Source organism: Saimiri boliviensis, chromosome 7, assembly GCF_048565385.1.
Source record: "Saimiri boliviensis isolate mSaiBol1 chromosome 7, mSaiBol1.pri, whole genome shotgun sequence".
Classification (NCBI taxonomy): Eukaryota; Metazoa; Chordata; class Mammalia; order Primates; family Cebidae; genus Saimiri; species Saimiri boliviensis.
The window spans coordinates 91681824-91694055 of NC_133455.1; the positions used below are offsets into that span (position 1 = coordinate 91681824).

Genomic DNA, 12232 nt, shown 5'->3' on the forward strand with positions numbered 1-12232 from the left:
TTAAGGAAATTTTGTCTCCTTAGCATGTGATTTATTTGGAAAGCTTTTAGTACTAATTTCTGAAAGAAGCCAAAAATCATTTTATTGAAATGAAGCATTTTAGTGTTGAGTTCAGTTCCAGTACCAACACTGCTTCCAATAAGCTTTCAGATGAACACTTCAACATAATTCTTGTTTTACTACATATTCTGTGGACTCAATTAGAAGAAATGACAACATTCCTACATTCTCTAGATTTCACTATAAAGAGTTTGAGAATCCAGCTTGGGTAAATTAATCAACCCAAAAAGCAATGGAAGCAGGACTTTTTAGTACAAAACCCTTTCCCGATGATAGTCGTCAAAGCCAGTTGTCTTATAACTAAGAAATCTAGCAGTACCAGTCTCATACAGTTTTTTTTATAAATTTCCTAATGACTTTCATCATTTTTGTTTCTCCTATGATAAAATAAGGTCATCTGGGGATGTTCCTAGCTAAATATTTCCTTCTCTACTTCAGAACATTTTCCAGGCATCAGTAATCACCCGAATTCCTGCCCAATGCCTTCACATGCCCTAAAAATGTCTCTTCCTCAAGATACTAAGTGCTAACAAAGTCTACAGACAGCTCATTGTATTAAAAAATAAAATAATAAATAACATAACAATTGTGTGCATTGGATAAAGATGGGAAAAGCCCATCAAGAGATCTGGATTGTTGATTGAAAATGATAAGATATATTATGAAGGGTTTTCTTACAAATTATATATATATATAATTTTTAATATATGTATATTTCAAGACAAGATCTTGCTCTGTTGTGCAGACTGGAGTGCAGTGGCAAGATCATAGCTTGCTGCAGCCTTGAACTCCTAGGTTCAAGCAATTCTCTGGCCTCAGCTTCCCTCTTTGAGTAGCTAGAAATACAGGCAAGGGTGCCTATCTAGTTTTTTAAAATTATTTTTTGTAGAGACAGAGTCTTGCTACATTGTGCAGGCTGGTCTGGAACTCTTGACCTCAAGTGATCCTCCCCCCTCAGCCTCCCAAAGTGTTCAGATTACAGGTATGAGCCACCGCACCTGGTGGAATAAATTATTTTTAAAATAATCAGGTTATACTGACATCCAAAGAGCGACAGTCTTTTATGAGAATAAATGGGACACAGAAATTCTCCTATGGCACAGTATGGGAGAAGAAACCACTATTACAAAAGTAGGAAAGAAAAACCATGGATAAAATTGTAACAAATTTTGATGTGCTGAGTGTGGACTAGCCTGTCAGTTGGTAATCTCTGGGAGCCCCAGAAAGGGCCTGTTCATTCATCAGTTTTTTTCCAGGAGTCTCTATCAAATGCTTACAAGATGGAGCAGAGATAATGCCTGGAATAACCCCCTCTCAATGGGACATGGACACTAAACCCCATCTTACATGAAGTAAAATCTGGGAGACAGTGGGGGTAGAGTAGGAAACTCTCCTGACCCTGATCTCCAACAAAGGTACACTGCAGTGGAAGGAGGGCTAACAGCAAAAGCCACATGCAGCTGAGTGAGGGATGGGAAAGCTGCTTGAGCCCAGGGTCCCAAACTGGTATTAATAAAAAGAGAGGCCTGCCAACACTGGGAGAGTGGCTGGACACCTGCCCTCGCTCGAGAGCACCTTTCAAGACCCCTCATTCATATAAGGCAGACTATGGCTGTGTGGGGTGAGCAGGGTGTGTAGTGAGGTCAGGATTCTGAAGCATGATGAAAGCACACCTCCCAAAAGCAGGTGAGCAAGGCCTTCCTAAGCCTGAAGCTAAACAGAGAGACCAAGAGAACCATGAATCTCCACCAAGTAACATGTAATAGCAATCCACTGCTTCGGGTAGAACAAGACCATGAAAAAAAAAAATACATGCAGCTTAGGCCTGTAGGGCCTGCAGAGAGTTGAGATCAGGACAGAAACACTGAAAAGAGCCCTGCAGTAATCCAAGCCTCACTCTAAGGAGCCACCATTGAGGAATTTGAAGACTGGCACACTGAGGGTTAACTACAGCAGCAGCAACAACAAACCCAGCTCAAACGCTGATAAGGACTGAGGGCCTGACAGGAGAAGCAGTGTGCTCACTTCAGCTGTCAGTAGTACACACTTCCATGTTTACTACTCTTTTACATAAAATATCCAATATTCAATGAAAAATAGTGATATACCAAAAAAAGACGTATATATTCACATAATAAACCAGTCAACAAAACCTGATCCTGAAATGATTCATGTTAAAACTATCAGTCAGAAACTTTAAAATAACTATAAAAGTTATGTGTTAAATGATTTAGTGAAGAAAGTGGACATGTATTAATAAACGGGAAATTTCATCAGCGGTGACACCTCTAGAAAAGACTCAAATAGAAAACCCAGTGTATATATAATGGAGAATTCTTTCCAGACTTATCAGCAAACTAGACAGAGTAGAAAAAAGAATTAGTGAACTTGAAGATAGGCTGATAGAAATTACCCAAACTCAACCACAAAGAAAAATAGAAAAAAAGAACAGATTATCCCAAAGATGTGAGACTATCATATGGTCTTACATACACATATTTGGAGTACCAGACAAAATATAGAAAGGTGAGGACAGGACAGAAAGAGTATCTGAAGAGATAAGCTTCAAAATTAACGAAAGAAAACAAACCATAGATCCACAAGTTCAGAGAATCCAAGCAGTATAAATACCAGGCATATAACAGTCAAACTGCTAAAACCATACATCGGAGAAAATCTTGAAGGTAACCAGAGAAAAAAAAAGAAACATTTCTAGCAGAGGCACAAAGATAAGAACTAGCACAAATTTTTTATCAGAAATCATGCAAGCAGTAGGCAATGCAATAACATCATGAAAGAACAGAAGGGGAAAAATCCATCAAGCCAGAATTCGGTTTCTAGTGAAAACACCTGTCTAAAATGAGGATAAAATGAAGATTTTTTTCAGACAATCAAAATCTAAGAGTAATGATTTGCCAGCAGCCCAGCATGACAAGAAATGTTAAAGGAGGTTCTCTAGGCAGAATGAATGTAGTATAAGATAGAAATGTCTATTTATACAAAGAAATAAAGGGTACAGGAGAATAAAAAATGTGTATAAACATAAAATAAATTTTTTCTTGATTTTCATATCTTTAAAAGATGATTGTCTGAAGTAAAAATAAGTACAGAAGCTTTTGTAAAATATAATTCTTTCGAATTATAAAGAATTCAAAACAAGACAATAAAAGGGGAACAAACATGAGAACAGTAGGACAAAGGACAAGAGTGAGGAAATGGAAATACATGATAGTGAGATGCTTACACAATACAGGGAGGACCATAATATTATTGAATCTGAATGGCAGTAAACTAACGATGTGTAATGCAATAGTTAAAAAGGAGAATAACTAATAAATAACATAGTTTGGATATTTTTCCCCTCCAAAGCTCATGTTGAAATGCAATCCCCAGTGTTGGAGGTGGAGCCTGGTGGGAGGTGTTTGAGTCATGGAGTGAATCCCTCTTGAAAGGCTTGAGGCCATCCCCTGGGTAAGGAGTGAATTACTGCTCTTAGTTCATGCAAGAGCTAGTTGTTTAAAAGAGACTGGTATTGTTCTTGCTCCTTCTCTCATCATGGGACATGCCTGCTCCCCTTTCACTTTATGCCACGAGTAAAGCTTCCTGAGGCCTCACCAGAAGCCAAGCAGATACTGGTACCATGCTTGTACAGCCTACAGAACAGTAAACATAATAAATCTCTTGCCTTTGTAAATTATCATCCTCCAGCATTTCTTTAGAGCAACACAAAGCAGACAAATACATAAACCAAGTGGGGGTTGAAATAGAATTACAAAGAATTCAAAAGAAGACAATAAAAGGGGAACAAATGAACACAGAACAAATAGAACAACAGAACTAGTAGGATGGCAAAGTCAAATACAAGCATATCAACAAAGACATTAATAGTATAAAACTTCACCAGGGGCAATGGCTCAACATCTGTAATCCCAGCACTTTGGGAGGCTGAGGCAGGCAGATTACCTGAGGTTGAGAGTTCGAGACCAACCTGACCTGACCAACATGGAGAAACCCCATTTCTACTAAAAATGCAAAAATTGGCCAGGTGTGGTGGCACATGGCTGTAATCCCAGATACTCAGGAGGCTGAGGCAGGAGTATCTCCTGAATCTGGGAGGCAGAGGTTGCGATGAGCCAAGATCCTGCCATTGCACTCCAGCCTGGGCAACAAGAATGAGACTCCATCACACACACACACACACACAAAAAGTATAAACACTTCAATTAAAGGCCAAGATTTTCAGATTGGATGAGAAAAAGCAAAACCCAATTACGTGCCATCTAAAGAAAACCCACTTTAACATAAAGACAGACAAATTAAAAGAACGGAAAATATATGTCAGGCAACTACTAATCAAAAGAAAACTGGAGTGGTAATATTAATAGTAGACTATTCCTTAGTGTTCTGAATAAGGAATCTTACTATTGATAAAGATGAGCATTTCATAATGACACAGGAATTAATTCATCCAGAAGACATGATAATTCTAAATGAATACACATCTTATTACAGAGTTCAAACACACAAATAATAAGTGATGTGACAGTAGTCTTGTCGATTGGTTTGGTTTGTGCCACTACTCAAACGCTGTGACAAAGTGACTGCCCATCACCATCACCACCTTCCTGTTTCCCCAAGTTAAGTGATAATGGTTTTGATGTAGCCATCAGAAGGTCTACAACGAAATACAAACATTTTTACCTCCCAAGAAGAGAAAAATTTTCATAGCAACATGTGTCCCTAGATGTCTTTAAATAAGAACATTTTGAATGAAATTTAATGAGAAAAAGTGCCAAGAAACTAGTAGCAACACAGAGAGAGCTGAAGCGGGAAAGGATAAAATTTCAAAACATCAGAAATTCGATCTACTTTTATGACATTGAGCTCTAAGAACATTTACTTATTAAGTGGGCTTAAATTTTTATCAAGAGACTTTAAAATGAAGGGATTAATTTATGTTATTAATTAATTAATTAATTTGTTAAGCAAAACGGAATCCAGAGACATCACTTATCTGGTGGCTATCTTGTCTATGGAGACTTGTTACTTAACTTCACACCTGTGTGGAGCTGAATGAAGTCAGAAACTTTTCATAGGAATTCAGTCAACACGGAAAAGTGCTTAAAATGAGGGAAGGACAAATAATGGTTAACAACAATTTCCTTCAGAAGAAAATGTCATTAATTATTAGTAATATGTGATTTAGTCACAGATTTGTTTGTTACAAACTAGTGTTCTAACTCATCGAGTTTTTCTTGTAACCAATATGATGGCTTTAATGATCATCTGAAATACTGTCAGTTTCAGATTAAACACTTGCATTCATTCATTCCCGTACTGCTATAAAGAAATACCTGAGACTGAGTAATTTATAAAGAAAAGAGGTTGAATTGACTCACAATTCCGCAGGCTGTCTAGGAAGTGTAGTAGCTTCTGCTTATGGGGAGGCCTCAGGAAGCTTCCAATCATGGCAGAAGGGGAAAGGAAAGCAGGCACATCTCACATGGCCGGAGTAGGAGCAAGAGAGAGAGGCAGGAGGTGCTGCACACCTGTAAACAACCAGATCTCCTGAGAACTCTATCATGAGAACAGCACCAAAAAGGGAACTCTACCCCCATGATCCAACCACCTCCCACCAGGCCCCATCTCCAACATTGGTGATTACAATTCAACATGAGATTTGGGAAGGGAAACAGATCCAAACCATATAAACGCTCTCGTATGGAAGAAAACCTTAACATTCCACTTTAGGAGATTAAACCATGTGAGAATCATTTATACAATGTTTTCTACTTTGAGTAGGAAGAATGAAGCATAAGGTGTATGAAAATGAAATACTAAATTGGCATTTGAGTGTAGTTACTCATTCCAACAGTGTTATCCAAAATATTTGTATGCCTCCTCATCTCCCTTAATTTTATATACCTTACAATTTCACTTTAGTGCCAAACGTGAGACAGTTCTCTAAACTCAACCCTGTCTCAGTAACTTGATTTCCATGGTTGTAGGCAATTAAAATAAAAACTTTCGAGATTCACTGAGTGAAAATGTAACCAATGTTTCACACACAAAAGGCCAACAGTAAGCCCATTTTAAGTAAAAACATCATGACCATCAATCAGCTAAGTTCCAAGAGAGCAGTATTTTGTTGCATCGCAGTTTCCACCAGCTGCTAGAGTGAAGCCTGACACATAACAGACACTCCACAAATATTGTTAAATGAGTGAATATGAGAGACCCGGCAACATAGAAAAATAAATATCCAGCCGGGCGCGGTGGCTCACGCCTGTAATCCCAGCACTTTGGGAGGCCGAGGCGGGTGAATCACGAGGTCAGGAGATCGAGACCATCCTGGTCAACATGGTGAAACCCCGTCTCTACTAAAAATACAAAACATTAGCTGGGCATGGTGGCGCGTGCCTGTAATCCCAGCTACTCAGGAGGCTGAGGCAGGAGAATTGCCTGAACCCAGGAGGCGCAGGTTGCGGTGAGCCGAGATCGCGCCATTGCACTCCAGCCTGGGTAACGAGCGAAACTCTGTCTCAAAAAAAAAAAAAAAAAAAAAGGAAAAATAAATATCCATGAACTCACTGAGCCAAGAACCGTCTGAATGCATACTGTGATGACAGTCACAGATGTGTGAAACATGTATACAAAAATCAAGAATAAAGAAAATAAAGATTGGGCTTCATACAGAAATCCCTGAGCCTAGAATGTTAAAGGAAAACATTGTGTGGATTAATTTGACATATTGGTAGGATGAGCAGAGTATTTAAATACAAGACATTTCTCAGGGAAAAGGTAGTAATAAATTAAACTTCTTCCAGAGCTTCTTATAAACCTATAGTCCAGGCTTCCTAGTACAGTAAATTCTACTTTTAAGTCAATCACTCCAAAGAAAATAAAATTAGTAAACTAAATAAACAAGTAGAAAAGAATTTTCCTGTTTGTTGATATCTATAACCCACATTTTATTTACATAATAAAGTATTTAGCCAGATTTGTGTCCACTTCAGAGTAATGGGCTCAATATAATTTCGCCCTAGGGTTTTACTCAGAAACAGATCTCACAAGTCAACTTAACAGCAACAAAAAACAGCAGGAAAAAAACCCTTACATCACTTCATCATGTCATTCCCAAACTGTGTATCTCACACTCTCAGATCCACCATTTCTCACAATGCATTCATGCTTTGCTATAGACCAAACTGAGATCTCCCAAATTCGTATGTGGAAGCCCTAACTTTTCCAATGTGATGGTGTTTGAAGACGGGGCTTTGGAAGGTAATTAGGTTTAGATGAGGTCATGAAGGTGGAGCCCTCACTATGGGATTAGTGCTCCTAAAAAAAGAGACAACAGGGCCGGGCGCAGTGGCTTATACCTGTAATCCCAGCACTTTGGGAGGCCAAGGCGGGAAGATCACAAGGTCAGCAGATCGAGACCATCCTGGCCAACATGGTGAAACCCTGTCTCTACTAAAAAAAGAAAAAAATTAGCTTGGAGTGGTGGCGCACCTGTCGTCCCAGCTACTCGGGAGGCTGAGGCAGGATAATCGCTTGAACCCAGGAGGTAGAAGTTGCAGTGAGCCAATAGCTAAGATCATGCCACAGCACTCCAGCCTGGGCAACAGAATGAAACTTCATCTCAAAAAAAAAAAAAACAAAAAAAAAAAAACAAGAGACAACAGAAGCGCTCTCTCTCTCTCTCTCTCTCTCTCTCTCTCTCTCTCTCTCTATCTATCTCTATCTCTATCTCTATCTCTCTCTCATAGAAGAGCAGATGGAGAAGGAAGCCACCTGCAAACCAGGAAAAAAGCCCTCATAAGGGAACCAAATGGACCAACACCTTGATCTTAGACTTCCCAGAGGCCCCAGAACTGTGAGAAACAAGTTCCTGCTGCTTTAGGCTCCCACTTTCTGTTATTTTACTATGGCAGCCCAAGCTGACTAAGCCATGCTTTCAGGAACTCATAGGAATAATAACAACACAGAGATAACAAAGTCTCACTGTTGAATGGTTAGCTCTATTTGAATAAGCATTGTCACATTTAGTTCTCGAAACCTCTCTCAGAAAAGGTATTATTGCCATTGTCATCTTACAAATGAAGAAACTGAGGCTCTAAGAAGCTTAAAAAGGATACTCAAGAAATATTAGAGTCATGATTTAAACCAGGGCTCGCTGACTGTACAGTCAGAGGTCTTAAGTCCTAGACTGTATCACTTCAGACTTTTCACTAAGCTCAATTAATCCACCTCCAGACACACACAAAAAAAAATTCCAAAATTTTCATGAATACGTTGACATTTACATGCAAAATTATGAATGCTTCTTTTCAAACAAAGGAAGGTGCCCTCTTTACACACAAATGTGACAACCTTGAGAATCTCTGTCCCAGTTTCAACAGTGCTACCTATTGCACTCTAATTAGCCCACTGTCTGAAATTGCTAGTTTTTGGGGATAAACATGAAAACCTCCAAAGTCCACCATCTGACTCTTCACCTAAACTAACTCCTAGCCAGGACTCTGAACTCCAATGTGCCTAATGTACGGCCTAATGATTAAAGTACATGTTCCAGACACAGACAAAAATGCTACTACTTACTCGCTTTGGAACCTCAGTGAGTGTTTTAACCTCTTGGGTCCTCAGTTACCTCATATGTAAAATGAGATCTGTGCTATCTGTCCCAAAAGAGCATTCTGCTGGTTACATAAGAAAAGATACTTAAGGGCCTCAAATACCCCCCTGGCACTTAGGAAGCTGTACCGCATGTTTGTTCAAGAAATATTAATCATATTGGTCACATAACCCTGTTGCATGCTCTTCCTGCATGCTTTTTTACGGCAGTCATCATAATTGTAATAAAGTATTCATGTAACCATTTATGTGATATCTGTCTCTCCACTAGATTATGAACTCTTCAACAACAGGAACCACACCAGTTTGGTTCTCAGCTATATACTTAATGCTGGAAGAGTGTGTCATGCACAAAATAAATATATGCCAAATGGATGGATGAGGGAAGAATGAGTGAATGAGTGTTCCCACTTATGCAGAGATGCCGAATGTTAGGGCTAAAAGTTTCTTAAAGAGTACAGAATTGGAAACTGAGCTTTGAGCCTTTTAAGCTACATATCAGCAAAGTAATTGCTTCCACAGACTTGGAAGCTTGTTAGGATGAAGCTTTGGAAAAAGAAGCCTAGCTCTGTAGAGATGGGATGAAGAAGAGAAAAAGTATAGGTGGTATTGGCTGGAGAGTCACAAGACCACAACAAACAGTAATTCACTGATGAAATTAAAAAAGCTGGACCAGGCAAGAGAGTGTTCATAGTCAGCTGTCACATCCACTGCTGTCAGTGAGCAAAGCAGGAAGGAGTTAGTAGGAAGCTTTGTTTGGTTAATTTAAAAGACTTTATTTTTTTGACCAGTTTTAGGTTCACAGAAAAATTGTAAGGAAGACACAAAAAGTTCTCATATACCTCCTTCCCCCTCAACACACAGCCTAGGAGGCAACTTCTGAGTTCATGTGAGAAGATGTCTTTGAGAAGAGGAAAGCTTGGTCTGGCCTTCCCATGTCTACATTGTGTTACAATTGTTTCATTGGTTAGGAGGAGAGAAATGAAAGAAAATCTAATTTGTGCCCAAGGGAGGTGCTGCAGCTCATGGCATTTGGGTACAGGGGCATTTGACATAAAATCCATGACTGAGATGAGTATGGGTTATAATGATAACTGCACTCTGCCTTTTACATGTGACTCCTTTGTGAGGGAGTTACAAAGAGTCAACAGAGCAGCAGGCTCTATTAAATGAGCTCCAATTATCAACTTCACAGGAAGGAAGGTGATTAAAATTTAATGACATATCCCAGCTTGTTGCCATTCAATAGGACTGCCATCGTCTTCCTGTCAAGGAGAATAAAGAAGTGGGAAATGTTTAAAAGAAAAAGAAAAGAGTAATATTGAAAGGTAAAATTCTTTATCTGACAAGGTAGGAGAATAAATCAGCCATGTAAAGAAAAATATCAAAAGTGCTTTTGCCTTATAATTACTAACTTAGGCTGTGTGTCAAATAGTTACTATTTAGGGATTTCATAGGGAAAGGAATTCTCAGTATGTGCTTCGACTTCTAATATGCTTAGTCATGACATTCTTATCAGTACTCCCCACATTAAAATTCCTGTGCTTTGCACATTTCTTAGTTAAATGGGCCACTAAACATGTCATTTAGTTTGATTATAATGTATGACAATAAAGTAACAATTCGCCTATGTGGTTCAAACTGACATTCTGTGGAACTGCAATAGGCTAATTCCAAGACCATTTGAGGAAGTGTTTTTTTTTTTCCAGCAGCATCACTAGAAGAAGTAAACATATTACAAGACAAGCAGCACCCTCTGATGTAGATCACTCATTTGGATGCATTTGTTGCAACTGAAGAATCTGACCAGGAGATTCTACCCAGGAAGGCATAGGGGGCTCTACAAAAGCCCTAAAGAGAACTCATGTAAGACTCTGGAGAGGACAAGGATATGGCACAAGGCATAACGAGTTAGAAGCAAAGAATGTGTGTAGCAACATTTCACTGGTCATTCTTAAGCTATAAATTACATCAATGTGACCGCAACATGTGACAAACATGATAGCTTTCTCTTTGTGACCAATTATCTAAAACCAATTTGCAGCAAAGCAAATCATGCAGGCTACAAGATGAAACTTTGAAAGTCTTGATTACACCTAATCTTTATACCAAGTTATCACAGAAACACGTCTGAGGGGAGCATCTACCTACTGAGAGCCAGTGCCAGCCAGTCTGGATGATCCTGGGGCGAGCATCCTCACCGGTCCCATGTGGTCCTAGATCACTGCTCTAGTCAATAGGATGCTTCTGTTTTTCTCTTTCCCATCCCCAACTTCTCTCTTCCTCTCTTTTTTTATCTTGTGCCAGCCAATTGTTAGAAACACCTGCAAGCATGCCCTAGGTTTGCTAACCACACTTAAGAGCTTCCAGTTTAGGAAGAGCAGCTGTGCCCTCAGAAAGTTCAGAAAGATGACCCCTGATGTTGGGTACACACCCTGTGAATAAGTCACTGTGGTGGTCGCCAGTGCACACTCAGATCCTCCTTCAATAGGAACTGTTGTCCCAGCTGTTGGGAGTGCTAATGGCTTCTTTTGAGATTAATCAGGCTTGACGGCACTTACCTGTAATCCTAGCTACTATGGAGGCTAAGGTGGGAGGATTATTTGAGGCCAGGAGTTTGAGGTTACAGTGAGCTACATTTGTGCTACTGCACTCCAGCCTGGACAACAGAGTGAGGCCCTATCTCTGAAGAAAAAGGAGATTGCTTCAATGACAGCCTCATCCAAGGTCACATCCCAAGGTTATGTCCCTTCCCTGAATGGCTAACAATCACTGACTGAGTAAAGAGGGCACGTAGAGGTGTTGTTGATCTCAAGAGCATTCTACCATAAGCATCATGGAGGTAACACATGCAGATTCTGCTCTCTGGTACCCAATCTATAATATTCAGTAACATAAATGATCCCAGGGAAAAATGTCCAAAGATGGCGTTTTGGAGCTGGATCATGGATCACTCCCTGCCCAGCTAGCAAAAAGGACTTCTCTCTGGTGCTAGGTAAAGCACAGATAGCCCCTGGCATAGGGCAGCAGTTCAATTCTTAAAACTTTCAGCAGTAGTCACTTGGGATGGTATACTAGTAGAAGAAGTACATTAGGTCATGTCTGAGATATATAGGACAGAGTGGCTACACGGATAATAGAATTAGTTGGTTATTGCTATGCTAGATATTACAGAGGGGGCAGGAGTGGGAGAGTGTGGGGGGTGGATGAGTAGGTGAGTGACTAATTACTGATTAAAAGTTATATGTGAAGCCAAAGAGCTTCCTTGACAGAGTGCAATGAGGTTTCACCTTCCGCAGGCAAGGCAGAGAAAGCTAAGGACCAGATCCTGGATGTAATCGCCAGAGCAGCAGAGTCCCAAATAAAGTTAAATTCCTAACCAAGCAAGAGCAACTATACCAAGGTCAGATCCTTGGTTGGAAAAGGATAGGGCTATGACATGCTAGATGAAACATCTCAGTTGATGCCCACCAAAAACCTGAGATAACCAGACCAGAGTCCCCAGAGCTCTCTGAAAGCTACAGAAGCAGCCCAT

The 12232-nt window shown here is 39.8% G+C and overlaps 1 long non-coding RNA gene across 6 annotated transcripts in view; it reads right to left on the reverse strand.

The window, feature by feature from the left end:
- Window positions 1-12232, reverse strand: part of LOC141585155 (uncharacterized) — a 376098-nt gene that overhangs the window by 314808 nt on the left and 49058 nt on the right. For all 6 annotated transcript variants that reach the window (XR_012518507.1, XR_012518505.1, XR_012518504.1 and 3 more), the window contains one exon: window positions 5460-5609. This is a non-coding gene — a long non-coding RNA (uncharacterized LOC141585155). The remainder of the gene's footprint in view (window positions 1-5459; window positions 5610-12232) is intronic.